The sequence below is a fragment of the Chiloscyllium punctatum genome, chromosome 22 (assembly GCF_047496795.1).
Source record: "Chiloscyllium punctatum isolate Juve2018m chromosome 22, sChiPun1.3, whole genome shotgun sequence".
Lineage (NCBI taxonomy): Eukaryota > Metazoa > Chordata > Chondrichthyes > Orectolobiformes > Hemiscylliidae > Chiloscyllium > Chiloscyllium punctatum.
The window spans coordinates 12,124,118-12,132,384 of record NC_092760.1 but is presented as its reverse complement, the minus strand read 5'-3'; positions in this window follow the sequence as shown (position 1 = coordinate 12,132,384).

Here is an 8,267-nt window from a genome sequence, read left to right as displayed (position 1 = left end):
GTGAGATCAGTGAGAGAGAGATCAGTGAGAGAGAGATCAGTGAGAGTGAGATTAGTGAGAGAGAGATCAGTGAGAGAGAGATCAGGGAGAGTGAGATTAGTGAGAGAGAGATCAGTGAGAGTGAGATCAGTGAGAGTGAGATCAGTGAGAGAGAGATCAGTGAGAGTGATCAGTGAGAGAGAGATCAGTGAGAGAGAGATCAGTGAGAGAGAGATCAGTGAGAGAGAGATCAGTGAGAGTGAGATCCGTGAGAGTGAGATTAGTGAGAGAGAGATCAGTGAGAGAGAGATCAGTGAGAGTGAGATCAGTGAGAGAGATCAGTGAGAGAGAGATCAGCGAGAGTGAGATCAGTGAGAGAGAGAGATCAGTGAGAGAGAGATCAGTGAGAGAGAGAGATCAGTGAGAGTGAGATCAGTGAGAGAGAGATCAGTGAGAGAGAGATCAGTGAGAGAGAGATCAGTGAGAGTGAGATCAGTGAAAGAGAGAGATCAGTGAGAGAGAGATCAGTGAGAGAGAGATCAGTGAGAGTGAGATCAGTGAGTGAGAGAGATCAGTGAGAGAGAGATCAGAGAGAGTGAGATCAGAGAGAGAGAGGTCAGTGAGAGTGAGATCAGCGAGAGAGAGATCAGTGAGAGGGAGATCAGTGAGAGAGAGATCAGCGAGAGTGAGATCAGTGAGAGAGAGAGATCAGTGAGAGAGAGATCAGAGAGAGTTAGATCAGAGAGAGAGAGATCAGTGAGAGTGAGATCAGCGAGAGAGAGATCAGTGAGAGAGAGAGATCAGTGAGAGAGAGATCAGCGAGAGAGAGATCAGTGAGAGAGAGATCAACGAGAGAGAGATCAGTGAGAATGAGATTAGTGAGAGAGAGATCAGCGAGAGTGAGATCAGTGAGAGTGAGATCAGTGAGAGAGAGAGATCATTGAGAGAGAGATCAGTGAGAGAGAGATCAGTGAGAGTGAGATCAGTGAGAGTGAGATCAGTGAGAGAGAGATCAGTGGGAGAGTGAGATCAGTGAGAGAGAGAGATCAGTGAGAGAGAGATCAGTGAGAGGGAGATCAGTGAGAGTGAGATCAGTGAGAGTGAGATCAGTGGGTGAGTGAGATCAGTGAGAGTGAGATCAGTGAGAGTGAGATCAGTGAGAGAGAGAGATCAGTGAGAGAGAGATCAGTGGGAGAGTGAGATCAGTGAGAGTGAGATCAGTGAGAGTGAGATCAGTGAGAGAGAGATCAGTGAGAGTGAGATCAGTGAGAGAGAGAGACCAGTGGGAGAGTGAGATCAGTGCAAGAGAGAGATCAGTGAGAGAGAGAGATCAGTGAGAGAGAGATTAGTGAGAGTGAGATCAGTGAGAGAGAGATCAGTGAGAGGGAGATCAGTGAGAGAGAGATCAGTGAGAGAGAGATTAGTGAGAGAGAGATCAGTGAGAGTGAGATCAGTGAGTGGGAGATCAGTGAGAGAGAGATCAGTGAGAGTGAGTTCAGTGAGAGAGAGATCAGTGAGAGTGAGATTAGTGAGAGAGAGATCAGCGAGAGTGAGATTAGTGAGAGAGAGATCAGTGAGAGAGGGATCAGTGAGAGTGAGATCAGTGAGAGAGAGATCAGTGAGAGAGAGATCAGTGAGAGAGCGATCAGTGAGAGAGAGATCAGTGAGAGAGAGATCAGTGAGAGTGAGATCAGTGAGAGTGAGTTCAGTGAGAGAGAGATCAGTGAGAGTGAGATCAGTGAGAGAGAGAGATCAGTGAGAGAGAGATCAGTGAGAGAGAGATCAGTGAGAGTGAGATCAGTGAGAGAGAGAGATCAGTGAGAGAGAGATCAGTGAGAGAGAGATCAGTGAGAGTGAGATCAGTGAGAGTGAGATCAGTGAGAGAGAGAGATCAGTGAGAGAGAGATCAGTGAGAGTGAGATTAGTGAGAGAGATCAGTGAGAGAGAGATCAGTGAGAGTGAGATCAGTGAGAGAGAGATCAATGAGAGTGAGATCAATGAGAGTGAGATCAGTGAGAGAGAGAGAGATCAGTGAGAGAGAGATCAGTGAGAGAGAGATCAGTGAGAGTGAGATCAGTGAGAGTGAGATCAGTGAGAGAGAGAGATCAGTGAGAGAGAGATCAGTGAGAGTGAGATTAGTGAGAGAGATCAGTGAGAGAGAGATCAGTGAGAGTGAGATCAGTGAGAGAGAGATCAATGAGAGTGAGATCAATGAGAGTGAGATCAGTGAGAGAGAGAGAGATCAGTGAGAGAGAGATCAGTGAGAGAGAGATCAGTGAGAGTGAGATCAGTGAGAGTGAGATCAGTGAGAGAGAGAGAGATCAGTGAGAGAGTGAGATCAGTGAGAGTGAGATCAGTGAGAGAGAGATCAGTGAGAGAGAGATCAGTGAGAGTGAGATTAGTGAGAGTGAGATTAGTGAGAGTGAGATTAGTCAGAGTGAGATGAGTGAGAGAGAGAGATCAGTGAGAGAGTGAGATCAGTGAGAGTGAGATCAGTGAGAGAGAGAGATCAGTGAGAGGGAGATTAGTGAGTGAGAGAGATCAGTGAGAGTGAGATCAGTGAGAGAGATCAGTGAGAGAGAGATCAGTGGGAGAGATTAGTGAGAGAGATCAGTGAGAGTGAGATCAGTGAGAGAGAGAGATCAGTGAGAGTGAGATCAGTGAGAGTGAGATCAGTGAGAGAGAGAGATCAGTGAGAGAGAGATTAGTGAGAGAGAGAGATCAGTGAGAGTGAGATCAGTGAGAGAGATCAGTGAGAGAGAGATCAGTGAGAGAGATTAGTGAGAGAGATCAGTGAGAGTGAGATCAGTGAGAGAGAGAGATCAGTGAGAGTGAGATCAGTGAGAGTGAGATCAGTGAGAGGGAGATTAGTGAGAGAGATCAGTGAGAGAGATCAGTGAGAGTGAGATCAGTGAGAGAGAGATAAGTGAGAGTGAGATCAGTGAGAGAGAGATCAGTGAGAGAGAGAGATCAGTGAGAGAGAGATCAGTGAGAGTAAGGTCAGTGAGAGAGAGATCAGTGAGAGTGAGATCTGTGAGAGAGAGATCAGTGAGAGTGAGATCAGTGAGAGAGAGATCAGTGAGACTGAGATCAGTGAGAGAGAGATCAGTGAGAGTGAGATCAGTGAGAGCGAGATCAGTGAGAGAGATCAGTGAGAGAGAGATCAGTGAGAAAGATTAGTGAGAGAGATCAGTGAGAGTGAGATCAGTGAGAGAGAGAGATCAGTGAGAGTGAGATCAGTGAGAGTGAGATCAGTGAGAGAGAGAGATCAGTGAGAGAGAGATTAGTGAGAGAGAGAGATCAGTGAGAGTGAGATCAGTGAGAGTGAGATCAGTGAGAGAGAGATCAGTGACAGAGAGATCAGTGAGAGAGATCAGTGAGAGAGATCAGTGAGAGTGAGATCAGTGAGAGAGAGATCAGTGAGAGTGAGATCAGTGACAGAGAGATCAGTGAGAGAGATCAGTGTGAGTGAGATCAGTGAGAGAGAGATCAGTGAGAGTGAGATCAGTGACAGAGAGATCAGTGAGAGAGATCAGTGAGAGTGAGATCAGTGAGAGAGAGATCAGTGAGAGTGAGATCAGTGAGAGAGAGATCAGTGAGAGAGAGAGATCAGTGAGAGAGAGATCAGTGAGAGTAAGGTCAGTGAGAGAGAGATCAGTGAGAGTGAGATCAGTGAGAGAGAGATCAATGAGAGTGAGATCAGTGAGAGAGAGAGAGATCAGTGAGAGTCTGAGATCAGTGAGAGTGAGATCAGTGCGAGAGAGAGATCAGTGAGAGAGAGATCAGTGAGAGAGAGATCAGTGAGAATGAGATCAGTGAGAGTGAGATCAGTGAGAGAGAGAGAGATCAGTGAGAGAGTGAGATCAGTGAGAGTGAGATCAGTGAGAGAGAGAGATCAGTGAGAGAGAGATCAGTGGGAGAGTGAGATCAGTGAGAGTGAGATCAGTGAGAGTGAGATCAGTGAGAGAGAGATCAGTGAGAGTGAGATCAGTGAGAGAGAGAGACCAGTGGGAGAGTGAGATCAGTGCAAGAGAGAGATCAGTGAGAGAGAGAGATCAGTGGGAGAGTGAGATCAGTGAGAGAGAGAGATCAGTGAGAGAGAGATCAGTGAGAGGGAGATCAGTGAGAGTGAGATCAGTGAGAGTGAGATCAGTGGGAGAGTGAGATCAGTGAGAGAGAGATCAGTGAGAGTGAGATCAGTGAGAGAGAGAGATCAGTGAGAGAGAGATCAGTGGGAGAGTGAGATCAGTGAGAGTGAGATCAGTGAGAGTGAGATCAGTGAGAGAGAGATCAGTGAGAGTGAGATCAGTGAGAGAGAGAGACCAGTGGGAGAGTGAGATCAGTGCAAGAGAGAGATCAGTGAGAGAGAGAGATCAGTGAGAGAGAGATTAGTGAGAGTGAGATCAGTGAGAGAGAGATCAGTGAGAGGGAGATCAGTGAGAGAGAGATCAGTGAGAGAGAGATTAGTGAGAGAGAGATCAGTGAGAGTGAGATCAGTGAGAGGGAGATCAGTGAGAGAGAGATCAGTGAGAGTGAGTTCAGTGAGAGAGAGATCAGTGAGAGTGAGATTAGTGAGAGAGAGATCAGCGAGAGTGAGATTAGTGAGAGAGAGATCAGTGAGAGAGGGATCAGTGAGAGTGAGATCAGTGAGAGAGAGATCAGTGAGAGAGAGATCAGTGAGAGAGCGATCAGTGAGAGAGAGATCAGTGAGAGAGAGATCAGTGAGAGTGAGATCAGTGAGAGTGAGTTCAGTGAGAGAGAGATCAGTGAGAGTGAGATCAGTGAGAGAGAGAGATCAGTGAGAGAGAGATCAGTGAGAGTGAGATCAGTGAGAGTGAGATCAGTGAGAGAGAGAGATCAGTGAGAGAGAGATCAGTGAGAGAGAGATCAGTGAGAGTGAGATCAGTGAGAGTGAGATCAGTGAGAGAGAGAGATCAGTGAGAGAGAGATCAGTGAGAGAGAGATCAGTGAGAGTGAGATCAGTGAGAGAGAGAGATCAGTGAGAGAGAGATTAGTGAGTGAGAGAGATCAGTGAGAGTGAGATCAGTGAGAGAGATCAGTGAGAGAGAGATCAGTGAGAGTGATCAGTGAGAGAGAGATCAGTGAGAGAGAGATCAGTGAGAGAGAGATCAGTGAGAGAGAGATCAGTGAGAGTGAGATCCGTGAGAGTGAGATTAGTGAGAGAGAGATCAGTGAGAGAGAGATCAGTGAGAGTGAGATCAGTGAGAGAGATCAGTGAGAGAGAGATCAGCGAGAGTGAGATCAGTGAGAGAGAGAGATCAGTGAGAGAGAGATCAGTGAGAGAGAGAGATCAGTGAGAGTGAGATCAGTGAGAGAGAGATCAGTGAGAGAGAGATCAGTGAGAGAGAGATCAGTGAGAGTGAGATCAGTGAAAGAGAGAGATCAGTGAGAGAGAGATCAGTGAGAGAGAGATCAGTGAGAGTGAGATCAGTGAGTGAGAGAGATCAGTGAGAGAGAGATCAGAGAGAGTGAGATCAGAGAGAGAGAGGTCAGTGAGAGTGAGATCAGCGAGAGAGAGATCAGTGAGAGGGAGATCAGTGAGAGAGAGATCAGCGAGAGTGAGATCAGTGAGAGAGAGAGATCAGTGAGAGAGAGATCAGAGAGAGTTAGATCAGAGAGAGAGAGATCAGTGAGAGTGAGATCAGCGAGAGAGAGATCAGTGAGAGAGAGAGATCAGTGAGAGAGAGATCAGCGAGAGAGAGATCAGTGAGAGAGAGATCAACGAGAGAGAGATCAGTGAGAATGAGATTAGTGAGAGAGAGATCAGCGAGAGTGAGATCAGTGAGAGTGAGATCAGTGAGAGAGAGAGATCATTGAGAGAGAGATCAGTGAGAGAGAGATCAGTGAGAGTGAGATCAGTGAGAGTGAGATCAGTGAGAGAGAGATCAGTGGGAGAGTGAGATCAGTGAGAGAGAGAGATCAGTGAGAGAGAGATCAGTGAGAGGGAGATCAGTGAGAGTGAGATCAGTGAGAGTGAGATCAGTGGGTGAGTGAGATCAGTGAGAGTGAGATCAGTGAGAGTGAGATCAGTGAGAGAGAGAGATCAGTGAGAGAGAGATCAGTGGGAGAGTGAGATCAGTGAGAGTGAGATCAGTGAGAGTGAGATCAGTGAGAGAGAGATCAGTGAGAGTGAGATCAGTGAGAGAGAGAGACCAGTGGGAGAGTGAGATCAGTGCAAGAGAGAGATCAGTGAGAGAGAGAGATCAGTGAGAGAGAGATTAGTGAGAGTGAGATCAGTGAGAGAGAGATCAGTGAGAGGGAGATCAGTGAGAGAGAGATCAGTGAGAGAGAGATTAGTGAGAGAGAGATCAGTGAGAGTGAGATCAGTGAGTGGGAGATCAGTGAGAGAGAGATCAGTGAGAGTGAGTTCAGTGAGAGAGAGATCAGTGAGAGTGAGATTAGTGAGAGAGAGATCAGCGAGAGTGAGATTAGTGAGAGAGAGATCAGTGAGAGAGGGATCAGTGAGAGTGAGATCAGTGAGAGAGAGATCAGTGAGAGAGAGATCAGTGAGAGAGCGATCAGTGAGAGAGAGATCAGTGAGAGAGAGATCAGTGAGAGTGAGATCAGTGAGAGTGAGTTCAGTGAGAGAGAGATCAGTGAGAGTGAGATCAGTGAGAGAGAGAGATCAGTGAGAGAGAGATCAGTGAGAGAGAGATCAGTGAGAGTGAGATCAGTGAGAGAGAGAGATCAGTGAGAGAGAGATCAGTGAGAGAGAGATCAGTGAGAGTGAGATCAGTGAGAGTGAGATCAGTGAGAGAGAGAGATCAGTGAGAGAGAGATCAGTGAGAGTGAGATTAGTGAGAGAGATCAGTGAGAGAGAGATCAGTGAGAGTGAGATCAGTGAGAGAGAGATCAATGAGAGTGAGATCAATGAGAGTGAGATCAGTGAGAGAGAGAGAGATCAGTGAGAGAGAGATCAGTGAGAGAGAGATCAGTGAGAGTGAGATCAGTGAGAGTGAGATCAGTGAGAGAGAGAGATCAGTGAGAGAGAGATCAGTGAGAGTGAGATTAGTGAGAGAGATCAGTGAGAGAGAGATCAGTGAGAGTGAGATCAGTGAGAGAGAGATCAATGAGAGTGAGATCAATGAGAGTGAGATCAGTGAGAGAGAGAGAGATCAGTGAGAGAGAGATCAGTGAGAGAGAGATCAGTGAGAGTGAGATCAGTGAGAGTGAGATCAGTGAGAGAGAGAGAGATCAGTGAGAGAGTGAGATCAGTGAGAGTGAGATCAGTGAGAGAGAGATCAGTGAGAGAGAGATCAGTGAGAGTGAGATTAGTGAGAGTGAGATTAGTGAGAGTGAGATTAGTCAGAGTGAGATGAGTGAGAGAGAGAGATCAGTGAGAGAGTGAGATCAGTGAGAGTGAGATCAGTGAGAGAGAGAGATCAGTGAGAGGGAGATTAGTGAGTGAGAGAGATCAGTGAGAGTGAGATCAGTGAGAGAGATCAGTGAGAGAGAGATCAGTGGGAGAGATTAGTGAGAGAGATCAGTGAGAGTGAGATCAGTGAGAGAGAGAGATCAGTGAGAGTGAGATCAGTGAGAGTGAGATCAGTGAGAGAGAGAGATCAGTGAGAGAGAGATTAGTGAGAGAGAGAGATCAGTGAGAGTGAGATCAGTGAGAGAGATCAGTGAGAGAGAGATCAGTGAGAGAGATTAGTGAGAGAGATCAGTGAGAGTGAGATCAGTGAGAGAGAGAGATCAGTGAGAGTGAGATCAGTGAGAGTGAGATCAGTGAGAGGGAGATTAGTGAGAGAGATCAGTGAGAGAGATCAGTGAGAGTGAGATCAGTGAGAGAGAGATAAGTGAGAGTGAGATCAGTGAGAGAGAGATCAGTGAGAGAGAGAGATCAGTGAGAGAGAGATCAGTGAGAGTAAGGTCAGTGAGAGAGAGATCAGTGAGAGTGAGATCTGTGAGAGAGAGATCAGTGAGAGTGAGATCAGTGAGAGAGAGATCAGTGAGACTGAGATCAGTGAGAGAGAGATCAGTGAGAGTGAGATCAGTGAGAGCGAGATCAGTGAGAGAGATCAGTGAGAGAGAGATCAGTGAGAAAGATTAGTGAGAGAGATCAGTGAGAGTGAGATCAGTGAGAGAGAGAGATCAGTGAGAGTGAGATCAGTGAGAGTGAGATCAGTGAGAGAGAGAGATCAGTGAGAGAGAGATTAGTGAGAGAGAGAGATCAGTGAGAGTGAGATCAGTGAGAGTGAGATCAGTGAGAGAGAGATCAGTGACAGAGAGATCAGTGAGAGAGATCAGTGAGAGAGATCAGTGAG